The sequence below is a fragment of the Rhineura floridana genome, chromosome 1 (assembly GCF_030035675.1).
Source record: "Rhineura floridana isolate rRhiFlo1 chromosome 1, rRhiFlo1.hap2, whole genome shotgun sequence".
NCBI classification, from domain to species: domain Eukaryota; kingdom Metazoa; phylum Chordata; class Lepidosauria; order Squamata; family Rhineuridae; genus Rhineura; species Rhineura floridana.
The window spans coordinates 76,281,171-76,294,170 of NC_084480.1; the positions used below are offsets into that span (position 1 = coordinate 76,281,171).

At 44.9% G+C, this 13,000-nt stretch overlaps 1 protein-coding gene across 2 annotated transcripts in view; it reads left to right on the forward strand.

Moving 5' to 3' along the window:
* Positions 1-13,000, forward strand: part of AP3S1 (adaptor related protein complex 3 subunit sigma 1) — a 44,155-nt gene that overhangs the window by 314 nt on the left and 30,841 nt on the right. The window lies entirely within an intron of this gene.

Consider the following 13,000-nt stretch of genomic DNA (forward strand, 5'->3'; position numbering starts at 1 on the left):
AGGGAAGGAGCGGCGGGTCGGACTCGAGTCGGTACCGTGGTTGTGAGGAGGGGTTAGTTGCAAGTAGCGTTCCTGAGCAGGAGTCTTTGATTCCGTTCGTGGCGCGATGTAGATACCCTCTTCCTTCAGGCAGCGCCCTTCGCCCAGGCCCTTCCAGAGACGAGTATCCTCCCCCTGTTGGGCCTCTGTGATTACTTGCAGAAAAAGCACTTTGCACATGCTCGTTCCCTATCCCGAAAGGCCTTTTGTCGCTTCCCTCTCCCCAGTGTCTTTTTTTTCGAGTGTCGGCGCTGGCATCCAGGTTGACGTCGCGCGGCATCGCCTGCCCGTATTCTGGTTTCCAGACCGCAGTGTGGGAAGAGAGCTGAAGAAAACGGAGCATTCCCCACACCGCTTTTCCTATAGGTTCACGCCGAATAGTGTTCCCTCCTCCCGCAGTTACGGTTCACGGATGTCTGCCCGTGGCCTGTTCTTAACAGGCAACGGGTTATGTCCGAGAATGGAGGGAAAGAAGGAGTGTGTATCCGCTCACCATCTTTAGGAATATGCAGCTTCCTTACAGCGAGTTAGATAATCACTTAGTGAAGTTCACGGCTCCTCTTCGTTTTTGTCTGGCATGGTGCTAGGCGTGTGTCAGGCCCAGGATGTGACTCAGGAACCAGACCAACGGCTGTAGTTAATTCGTGTTTTATTAGGGTAATGTCCAAACAAAGACTGCGTTTTCTCATGAAGCAATACAGGGATACAGGTCCTGCGGCATTGGGAGAAAGTTGACAGAGCAAGGGACTTCTTCCCGCCTGTTCTTTAAGAAGGGGCCAAACGGGCGCGCAATCTTTCGCTCCTCCTTAACTGCCCCTCAGGTACTGCCCGCCTTCTCCCCCTTCTCTCCTGTCTTTTCAGCTGTCTGCGTGTGCGCGGTGAGGGGGGAAGCATCACCCCCTCCTCTTCTGAAGTTTCCGATTCCAGGATGGGGGATAGGGGAGGGGCTGATGGTAAACTGCCTCCCCGCTTTTCGGCTGTGAGCAGCCCTCCCTCTTTCCCCTCTTGCTCTGAGCCTGAAAGAGGGGGAGGCGTGAGAATATCCAGGGAGGGCTCAGGCTCCCCGTCGCTAAGCGACCTTATCACTGGCAGTTCCTCTGTTTCGTCTTCGCTCCAAAGGGGGGAAGTTCCTCCCCCTTCCCTCTGCCATCCATCCGAATACTCTTCTCCCAACTCTCCGGGATCCAGCTCCCCGGGATTGGGACCCCAGCTCTGCCTTCCGACAGCGTGCAGAAGTGTGCCCTGCCGCTGAGCTACTGCTCCCTCTCCCATGTTCCCCCCTTCAGGGCGCTCTGGAGTTGGCGCTGATGAATAAAAGAAAGCGTTCATGGCTTGGGGCTCTTTTCCCTTTGTCCATGGGGGTGGAATAGGAGGGGGCGGCAGCCCTAAAGCTCTTTTAGTAGGTAAGATGAGAAGCAGGAGACTAGTTTGATGCAAATGAGTTCTTATGTTGCTTGTTAGCTGAGAGTCTCTTCTAATCAATTACATGTGATACTTTGTCAGCCTTTTGGGGTAATGGTTGGTGTGGATCCAGGATGTCTATTAGCAGGAGGGGAATGGAAACTTACTTTTAAAGGTTGCTTCCCATATGACAGATGGAAACAGTACAATTTCCAATCAGAAAATGTTGAGTATCCTTCAATCTGTTTTGTGCTTGTGATTGTTCATTCTGATTGATAGCAGGTTTGCCCAGTGAAATGCATGCACATTTGCTATGCATGCAATATTTTTTGTAAAGAAGTATTCTTGTAGGAAAACTGTTGCATGTCAAATTGAAATGGCTCATAAAATTCCATTACTTTGTGATTGTCAGGGGGAAGAAGGATAGATGCTAATGTTCTGTTATGACTCTCCTATCATTCTCTGAGTTGCAGGAGGGAGTCTTGGTGGCCATTTTAGCCAAACTGAATGTTCCTCTTTTAGGTTAATCTGAAAATATTAGCCCTGTTAATGTATTACTCGCATACAGGGCCATACTGGCTTGACATACACTTATTCAATTATTTAATTAAAACAGTTCAGTAATAAGGGCACCGTAAAGTCTCTTTGAGCTAGGAGCTAAATTCTAAAAGATAACATAGAAGCTGAATGCTAGCGGTAGGAACCCTATAGAAATCTTGTTTTCAACACTACCTTAGCAGAAAAGCTTGAGGGGACACAGTAGTTGTTGTTATGTGCCTTCAAGTCAATTTGGACTTATGGCAACCCTATGAATCGGTGACCTCCAATAGCATCTGTTATAAACCACCTGGTTCAGATCTTTTAAGTTTAGGTCTGTGGCTTCTTTTATGGAATCAATCTATCTCTTGTTTGGTCTTCCTCTTTTTCTACTCCTTTCTGTTTTTCCCAGCATTATTGTCTTTTCTGGTGAACCATGTCTTCTCATTATGTGTCCAAAGTATGATAACCTCAGTTTCATCATTTTAGCTTCTAGTGACAGTTCTGGTTTAATTTGTTCTAACAACCAATTATTTGTCTTTTTCGAAGTCCATGGTATGCGCAACGCTGTCCTCCAACACCACATTTCAAATGAGTTGACTTTTCTCTTATCTGCTTTTTTCACTGTCTAGCTTTCACATCCAGACATAGAGACCAGGAATGTCATGGTCTGAATGATCCTGACTTTGGTGTTCAGTGATACTTCTTTGCATTTGAGGACCTTTTCTAGTTCTCTCATAGCTGTCTTCCCAGTCCTAGCCGTCTTCTAACTTCTTGACTATTGTCTCCATTTTGGTTAATGACTGTGTATTGATAATCCTTGACAAGTTCAGTGTCCTCATTGTCAACTTGAAAGTTACACAAATCTTCTGTTGTCATTACTTTAGTCTTCTTGATGTTTATTATTTATTTATTATTTCAATTTATATACCGCCCTTAGCAGAATAGCTCTCAGGGCGGTGAACAAACAAGGTAAAATACAATATATCATGGTAAAAAATCACAAAAACATGTACAAACAAACAACAGAAAGCACAACAAAAACAAATACAACACAAATTAAGGATACATATTAAAAATAGAAAGATTAAGAAAATTAAAAGATTAAAATGCCTGGGAGCATAAAACGGTCTTTACCTGGCGCTGGAAAGATAGAAGTGTAGGCGCCAGGCGTACCTCTTCGGGGAGGCTGTTCCACAACTCAGGGGCCACCACAGAAAAGGCCCTAGATCTAGTAACCACCCTCCGGGCTTCCCGATAAGTTGGTACCCGGAGGAGGGCCTTAGATTCTGAACGAAGTGAACGGGTAGGTTCATAGCGAGAGAGGCGTTCCACAAGGTATTGAGGTCCCATGCCGTGTAAGGCTTTATAGGTCAAAACCAGCACCTTGAATCTCGCCCGGAAGCAAATAGGGAGCCAGTGCAGACGCGCCAGAATAGGTGTTATATGCGAAGACCGACTGGTCCTCGTCAATAGTCTGGCAGCCGCATTCTGCACCAGCTGAAGCTTCCGAACTGTCTTCAAGGGCAGCCCTACGTAGAGCGCATTACAGTAATCCAATCTTGAAGTTACCAGAGCATGAACAACGGAGGCGAGGTCGTCCCTGTCCAGATAGGGGCATAGTTGGGCTACCAGACGAAGATGGTAAAATGCATTCCATGCCACCGAGGCCACTTGGGCCTCGAGAGACAAGGAAGAATCGAAAAGAACCCCCAAACTACGTACCTGTTCTTTCAGGGGGAGTGTAACCCCATCCAGAACAGGGTGAACATCCACCATCTGAGCAGGGAAGGCGTTCACCAGCAGTGTCTCGGTCTTGTCTGGATTGAGTCTCAGTTTATTAGCTCTCATCCAGTCCATTATCGCGGTCAGGCAACGGTTCAGCACATCAACAGACTCACCTGAAGAAGATGAAAAGGAGAAATAGAGCTGCGTGTCATCAGCATATTGATGGCAATGCACTCCAAAACTCCTGATGACCGCACCCAGCGGCTGCATGTAGATGTTGAAAAGCATGAGGGACAAGACCGACCCCTGAGGGACTCCACAATGGAGAGTCCAAGGTGTCGAGCAATGTTCCCCAAGTACTACCTTCTGGTGACGGTCCGCAAAGTAGGAGCGGAACCACTGCCAAGCAGTGCCCCCGACACCCAACTCCGCGAGTCTCCCCAGAAGGATACCATGGTCGATGGTATCAAACGCCGCTGAGAGATCAAGGGGAATCAACAGAGTCACACTCCCCCTGTCCCTCTCCCGACAAAGGTCATCATACAGGGCGACCAAGGCTGTTTCGGTGCCAAAACCGGGCCTAAAACCGGATTGAAACGGATCTAGATAATCGGTTTCATCCAAGAGCGCCTGGAGCTGGCCGGCAACCACCCGTTCCAAAACCTTGCCCAAAAAAGGGACATTCGCCACCGGTCTATAGTTGTTCAAGTTATCTGGGTCCAAGGAGGGTTTCTTTAAAAGAGGTCTCACTACTGCCTCCTTGAGGCTACCAGGGACTACTCCCTCCCTCAAGGAGGCATGTTCAGATGTAGTCCTGCTTTTGTGCTTTCCTCTTTAACTTTCAACAGCATTTGTTTCAAATCATTACTGGTTTCTGCTAGTAGTATGGTAACATCTGCATATCTTAAATTATTGATATTTCTCCCTCCAATTTTCACACCTCCTTCATCTTGGTCCAGTCCTGCTTTCTGTATGATATGTTCTGCATAGAGATTAAACAACTTTGTTGTTGTTATGTGCCTCCAAGTCGACTGCGACTTATGGCGACCCTATGAATCAGCGACCTCCAAGAGCATCTGTCATGAACCACCCTGTTCAGATCTTGTAGATTCAGGTCTGTGGCTTCCTTTATGGAATCAATCCATCTCTTGTTTGGCCTTCCTCTTTTTCTACTCCTTTCTGTTTTCCCCAGCATTATTGTCTTTTCTAGTGAATCATGTCTTCTCATGATGTGTCCAAAGTAGGATAACCTCAGTTTCATCATTTTAGCTTCTAGTGATAGTTCTGGTTTAATTTGTTCTAACACCCAATCATTGGTCTTTTTTGCAGTCCATGGTATCCACAAAGCTCTCCTCCAACACCATATTTCAAATGAGTTTATTTTTCTCTTATCAGCTTTTTTCACTGTCCAACTTTCACATCCACACATAGAGATCGGAAATACCATGGTCTGAATGATCCTGTCTTTAGTGTTCAGTGATACATCTTTGCATTTGAGGACCTTTTCTAGTTCTCTCACAGCTGCTCTCCCTAGTCCTAGCCTTCTTCTGATTTCTTGACTATTGTCTCCATTTTGGTTAATGACTGTGCCAAGGTATTGATAATTCTTGACAAGTTCAATGTCCTCGTTGTCAACTTTAAAGTTACATAAATCTTCTGTTGTCATTACTTTAGTCTTCTTGACATTCAGCTGTAGTCCTGCTTTTGTGCTTTCCTCTTTAACTTTCATCAGCATTTGTTTCAAATCATTACTGGTTTCTGCGAGTAGTATGGTATCGTCTGTATATCTTAAATTATTGATATTTCTCCCTCCAGTTTTCACACCTCCTTCATCTTGGTCCAATCCTGCTTTCCGTATGATATGTTCTGCGTATAGATTAAACAACTAGGGTGATAAAATACAACCCTGTCTCATACCCTTTCTGATTGGGAACCAGTCAGTTTCTCCATATCCTGTCCTTACAGTAGCCTCTTGTCCAGAGTATAAGTTGTGCATCAGGACAATCAGATGCTGTGGCACCCCCATTTCTTTTAAAGCATTCCATAGTTTTTCATGATCTACACAACCAAAGACTTTATTGTGATCTATAAAGCACAGGGTGATTTTCTTCTGAAATTCCTTGGTCCTTTCCATTATCCAACTTAAGTTTGTGATATGATTTCTGGTACCTCTTCCTTTTTAAAATCTAGCTTGGACATCTGGCATTTCTCACTCCGTATATGGTAAGAGTCTTTGTTGTAGAATCTTGAGCATTACTTTACTTTCATGGGATATTAAGGCAATAGTTAGATTAAACAGTAAACCAGGCTAAACTTCAGTTTTGAAGAAGGGATTGTTCACATACATGTTTGTTGGGAACCTGTGCGTGTGAACCCAGGTATCCCATTAAAAAGATGCCTCCTTAAGAGGAGGGGGATCTTTTGCTAGGGTTAGACCGGGCACTTTGCCCTGAAATGTGCCTAAATAGTGTGTGTATAACCCCCAAAAATGCAGGTCCAAATCAGCCTAAGCAAAGCTTTCTTATATTGAGAGAAAAGAGTAGAATAGCAATACAAATTGGTGGGTGTGTGGCAGCATCATAATCCATTCATAACTCTCAACTGAAGAGATAGAAGGTCCCTACTGCTACAAGAAATAAGAAGTCACAGATTACCTATCTTAGGTCCAAGGGAGTGGGCAGTGGAATACAGTTGAAGTGATGTGAAGGAGTTCTGGCTAAAAGGCAGGAAGGAATCTCTTTGCCTCAAGGTTTGCACTTAGATACAGACTCCCTTCCCAATCTGTCTCCTGCAGTCCTATGCTGCATTATTTTGAGAGCGTAGTTACTCATGTTGGAGCTTAGGTCCATATCTTGGGTCTCAAACCCTGTTCTTAACTACATGTTCTCTCTTACAAATCAATGTGAAAAGGGGAGGGGTCTGGGTATGCGGTGATCTCATGTTTTGTGTGTATTTCTTGCTAACGCTTTGAGAAACTAGTTCTGCTTTCTAATGCTGCATTTGAACAATGGGATTGTTCTGCTGGGTATGACGGAAATCAGCCAAGAGGTGAGATAACATTTAATGCAGGGTCTGCACGTTCCTCTGAAAGTGCCAAAAGATGGCCCTTGCTCCTTGTCTTCATTTCACAGTACTCAGGAAGGCACAAGAAGTCAGAAAACAGAGGGAGTGGAGTGGGAAATATAGTCCAGAATACTCCAGGGCTTTGCCATCCCTTTAACTCTGCATGAACCAAAATGAGGGTCAGCCAGAGCATTCCTAACAGGGTAAAAAGGAAACTCCACCAATACATACAGTGGAAGAGTCAGCTCAATTTTTAACAGAGGAAGCTAAGCCTGTTTTGCTAGGTTAAAAAAAAGGTTAGGCTGTTCTGGGTGAAAAAAAAATGCACACCTCAAAGTTTCAGCCTCCTCCTTACATAAAAAGCAGCCAAAAGTTCATCTAGTTTGTCCAGGTTAGAGTGTAAGGCGTCACTTAAAACTACAGGGGAACTTGCATTGATAAAAGTGTGTTGTTGTCAGCAAATACAATAACAATAAAGCAAAAGTAGTTAGCTTATCTTGATAGCATTAGTAAGTCTTTAAACAGGCCTCTTCTCTCAGGAAGGAGCTCTGAGGTAACCCCCCAAGGAGTTAATCCCCAGTTGACAGTTGAGCCATCAGCTGTGTGCTCTTTATTGCACTCCCCAACCCCAGGAGGCTAAAACTGACTGGAAATGGAAATGGTTTACCATTGCCTTCCTCTGAGGCTGAGAGGCAGTGACTGGCCCAAGGTCACCCAGTGAGTTTCATGGCTGTGTGGGGATTGCAAGGATTTAAGCCACACACCCCTGAACTCATTGGCTGGCAGCAGTAGCTGGGAAACACCAGCCACACACATAAATTTAGAACACCACAAGCTAGAGGGAGCCACCAGCTGATGAAGAAGCGTCAAGGCGAGTTCGGTAGCAGGGCAAGGAGGTCAGGGCACACCATGCTGCCTGTCTGTCCCTTGATCTGAACTAAACTGTAGCTTTCAACCAATTAAATCAATAAATTAGAAAAAAAACAAATGCAGGTGGGAAGCCAGCACGGGTGTGAGGGCTTTCCAGTGTTTTGAAGTACAGTAGGGCCCCACTCATACGCTGGGTTATATTCCAGACCCCCGCCTAAAAGCGAAACCCACCGAAAAGCAGAACTCCGTCAATAAAATGGCACCTGATGCTCTAAAAGCACCGTAAAGGCAGAACAAGAGCCATATGAGTGGGGCCTTACTCTAATTGAAAACCGCCATATTAGCAGAATGCTGAAAAGGTGGCCGCCGAAAAGCGGGGCCCTACTGTACCTGTAATGTGTATGACTGTCTACCTGTTGGACAGAAGTCGTGGGTGTGCTCTTGGTGCAGCGAGCTCCTGGCTCTCCGGGAACAAGTTCATTTCCTTGAGGATAAGGTGGCTGACCTGGAGAAGCTGGAAGGCAGGGAAGTTTGTGGATGAGGCCTTCAGGGACATTATAGCTGTGTCCCACTCCTAGGATGACAGCTCTCCTGCTGTGTATGAAGGCCTCAGGGAAGGACAGTGTCCATCCGAAGAGGGAAACGATTCCTTAGAAGGGACCCATTGCTTGGGGAACGAGCAGATATCCTCTCATGCCGAGGATACTTCTCCGGGAGGATAGAGGGATCCTCAGAGTGGGTGATTCTATCTTTACGAACGTAGATAGTGTGGTGTGTGATGGGTGTGCAGACCACAGGGTGATTTGCCTGCCTAGTGTGAAAGTTGTGGATGTCTCCTGTCATTTAGATAGCTTGGTGGATAGCGCTGGGGAGGGGTCAGTGGTCATGGTGCACATTGGCACCAATGACATGGGGAAATGCAGCTGTGAGTTCCTGGAAGCAAAATTTAGGTTGCTAGGTAGGATGCTGAAAGCCAGAACCTCCAAGGTGGCTTTCTCTGAAATGCTTCTGGTTCCGTGCACAGGGCAGGCCAGACAGGCACAACTCTGTAGTCTCAGTGCATGGATACGACGTTAGTGTTGGGAGGAGAGGTTTGGATTTGTTAGGTACTGGAGAACATTTTGCGACAAGCCGGGCCTGTATAAAAGGGATGTGTTCCACTTGAATCAGAATGGAACCAGACTGCTGACACTTAAAATCAAAAAGTTGGCAGAGCATCTTTTAAACTGATTGAGGTGGAAAGCCGACAGGAACTGAGGAGGGTCTGATTCGGAATAAACTTCCCACCTTGGATAAAGACAAAAAAAATGATGAAATGTAAAAGGGGTAGGCCTAGAACTAGGCATTGTGAGTGCAGGGGCACAGGATAGCAATTCAGAAAGGCAGAATTACCACAGCCCAAACCAGAAGTGCCAAAGACACTTGAAGAGAAACACTGTATACAAGTTTCTATATGCCAATGCTAGAAGCCTCTGAACCAAGATGGGATGCTTGGTCTTAGAGGAGAGCATTGATATAGTGAGCATAACGGAAACCTGGTGGAACAGGGAAAACCAGTGGGACACAGTTATCCCTGGATATAAACTATATCAGAAGGACAGGGAAGTATGTATTGGAGATGGTGTCACTCTATACGTAAGAGAGGACATTGAATCCAGCAAGCTAGAAATCCCAAAAGAGGCAGACTCCTCCACAAAATAGTTGTGGGTGGTGATACCATGCCCCAATAGTAACTTAGTGCTGGGGATGTTCTATAGTCCCCCTTGATCAAAATGCTCGGGGAGATCTTGAGATAAGAAATGAAATTGAGGAAGCATCCAAACTAGGAAATCATGCAGTAATGGGAAATTACAGGCCAGTTAGCTTAACTTTTGTCCCTGGGAAACTGGTAGAAAGTATTATTAAAGCTAGATTAACTGAGCACATAGAAGAACAAGCCTTGCTGAAGCATAGCTGGCAAGGCTTCTGCAAGAGAAATCTTGTCTCACTCTCCTATTAGAATTCTTTGAGACCATCAGCAAGCATATAGATAGAGGTGATCCAGTGGATATAGTGTACTTAGACTTTCAAAAAGCTTTTGACAGGGTACCTCACCCAAGACTCCTGAGTAAGTTTAGCAGTAATAGAATAAGAGGGAGAGAACTTCATGTAGATCAGGAATTAGTAAAGTAGCAGGAAGCAGAAAGTAGGAATAAATGGACAGTTCTCCCAGTGGAGGGATATAGAAAGTGGAGTCCCCCAAGGATTGGTATTGGAACCTTTGCTTTTTAAGTTGTTCATTAACAACCTAGAATTAGGGGTGAGCAATGAGGTGGCCAAGTTCACTGATTATGCTAAATTGTTCAGGGTTCTTAAAATGAAAAGTGATTGCAAAGAGCTCCAAAAGGATCTCTCCAAACTAAGCTAATGGGCAGTAAAATGGCAAATGCAATTCAACGTAAACAATGGTAAAGTCATGCATATTGGAGCAAAAAAACCTTAATTTCACATATATGTCCATGGGATCTGAACTGGTGGTGATTTGACCAGGAACGAGACCTTGGGGTTGTAGCGGATAGCTTGATGAAAGTGTCGACTCAGTGTGCAGTGGCTGTGAAAAAAGCAAATAGGGATCATTAGGAAAGATATTGAAAATAAAACTGCTGATATCATAATGCTGTTGCACAAATCTATGGTGTGTCTGCATTTGGAATACTGTGTACAGTTCTGGCTGCTTCACCTCAAAAAGGATATTGCAGAACTGGAAAAGGTTCAGAGAAGGGCAACCAGAATAATCAGGGGGATGGAGCGACTCCTCTAGGTTGCAGCACCTGGGACTTTCTAGATTAGAAAATGTTGCTGGTGCTAAATTTGTTAAGCAGCACAGTAACAGCAGTCTGAAATGCTAGTGTGCCAGTGTGTGTGTGCATTTACCTAAGAAAGCAGGCTTTTACTCTGTATCAGGATCACCGAGACTTAGTAAAATAAGAAAATCTACTTTATTTATAGAAATACATAGTAGATAGAAAGGCATACCTAGTTCTAACTAACTAAGTTGGAGGTGCAATGCCCAGGCATGGGAGCTGACCTCATGGCTAGGAGAGAGAGAGCAGAGACAAAAGGTGTCTCCTCTCTCCCACACAGCTGGAGAAGAGAAGAAAGGGCAGAAGGAGGAGGGGCAGGACGCTTCCCTAAAGACGTATCAGTCTAACAGCCGGAAGGAAGTCAGTCAGAGCATCACAGGTAAAGGTAATCAAGCCTATCCATCTGGAGGACCCTAACTCTATCTCCTTTCTGGAACATAAACAAGAGAACAAAACAGGAGTTGCTCTTGCCCCACTTCCAACAGAAAAAAGGGCATGTAAGACATGATATGATACAGGTGTATTATGCATGGCATGGAGAAAGTTGATCAAGAAAAGTTTTTCTCCCTCTCATACGACACTAGGACTCACAGACATCCAATGAAGCTGAATGTTGGAAGATTAAGGATAGATGAAAGAAAGTACTTCACTCAGTGCATAGTTAAATTATGGAATTTGCTCCCATAAGAGACATTGATGGCCACCAACTTGGATGGTTTTAAAAGATGATTAGGCAAATTCATGGAGGATAAGGCTACTATCAGTGGCTACTAGCCATGGTCAGTATGCTCTTGCTCCACAGTTGTCAGGAAGGCTAAAGCTGAGAATGAGCTGAGGTTAGTGAGGGATGCTAAAAGCAACAAAAAAGCTTTCTTCAGGTATGTCCATAATAAAAGACAGAGAAAATAAATGGTGGCACAGCTACTCAATGAGGATGGCAAAATGATATCAGATGACACAGAAAAGGCAGAAGTGCTCAATTCCTACTTTGGCTCAGTCTTCTCCCAAAAAGGGATCTGTGAACCTCCTGGGAAACATGAAGTAGAAGGGGCAGGATTGGAGCTTGAGATTGAGAGACAAATGGTGAAGGAATACCTAATCACTTTGAATGAGTTCAAATTAGCAGGGCCCGATAAACTGCATCCTAGAGTATTGAAGGAACTGGCTGAAGAACTCTCAGAACCGCTGTCTATTATCTTGCCAAATCATGGAGGACTGGTGAAGTGCCGGATGACTGGAGGAGAACTAATGTTGTCCCTATCTTCAAAAAAGGCAAAAAGGAGGAACCGGGGAACTACAGACCAATGAGCCTAACATAAATCCCTGGAAAAACTTTCGAGCAGATTATAAAGCAGTCACTCTGTAAGCAGCTTGAAAACAATGCAGTGATTACTAGGAGCCAACATGGATTTATGAAGAACAAATCCTCCCAAACCAATCTTATTTTTTGACCGGGTAACCTCCCTTGTAGACTGTGGGAATGCTGTGGACATAATATACCTCGACTTCAGCAAAGCTTTTGACAAAGTGCCCCATGATATTCTGATTAGCAAGCTAGCTAAATGTGGGCTGGATGGAACAACTATCAGGTGGATCCACAGTTGGCTCCAGAATCGTACTCAAAGAGTGCTTATCAACGGTTCCTTCTCAAACTGGGCAGAAGTAACAAGTGGGGTACCACAGGGCTCGGTCCTGGGCCCAGTGCTCTTCAACATTTTTATTAACAACTTGGATGAGGAGGTACAGAGCATGCTTATCAAATTTGCAGATGATACAAAATTGAGGGGCATAGCTGATACCATGGAAGACAGAAACAAAATTGAAAGGGACCTTGATAGTCTGGAGCATTGGGCCGAAAACAACAGAATGCAATTCAACAGGGATAAATGTGAAGTTCTACACCTAGGAAGAAGAAACCAAATGCACAGTTAAAAGATGGGGGGTACTTGGCTCAGCCATATGACATGTGAGAAGGGTCTTGGAATTGTCGTTGATCACAAGCTGAATATGAGCCAACAGTGTGATGTGGCTGCAAAAAAGGCAAACGCTATATTAGGCTGCATTAACAGAAGTATAGATTCCAAATCACATGAAGTATTAGTGCCCCTCTATTCAGCACTGGTTAGGCCTCATCTTGAGTACTGCGTCCAGTTCTGGTCTCCGCAGTTCAAGAAGGATGCAGACAAACTGGAACAGGTTCAGAGGAGGGCAACAAGGATGATCAGGGGACTGGAGACAAAGCCCTATGAGTTGAGACTGAAAGAACTGGACATGTTTAGCCTGGAGAAGAGAAGACTGAGGGGAGATACGATAGCACTCTTCAAGTACATGAAAGGTTGTCACATAGAGGAGGGCCGGGATCTCTTCTCGGCCGTCCCAGAGTGCAGGACACAGAATAATGGGCTCAAGTTGCAGGAAGCCAGATTTCAACTGGACATCAGGAAAAACTTCCTAACTGTTAGAGCCATATGACAATGGAATCAATTACCTAGAGAGGTAGTGGGCTCTCCGACACTGGA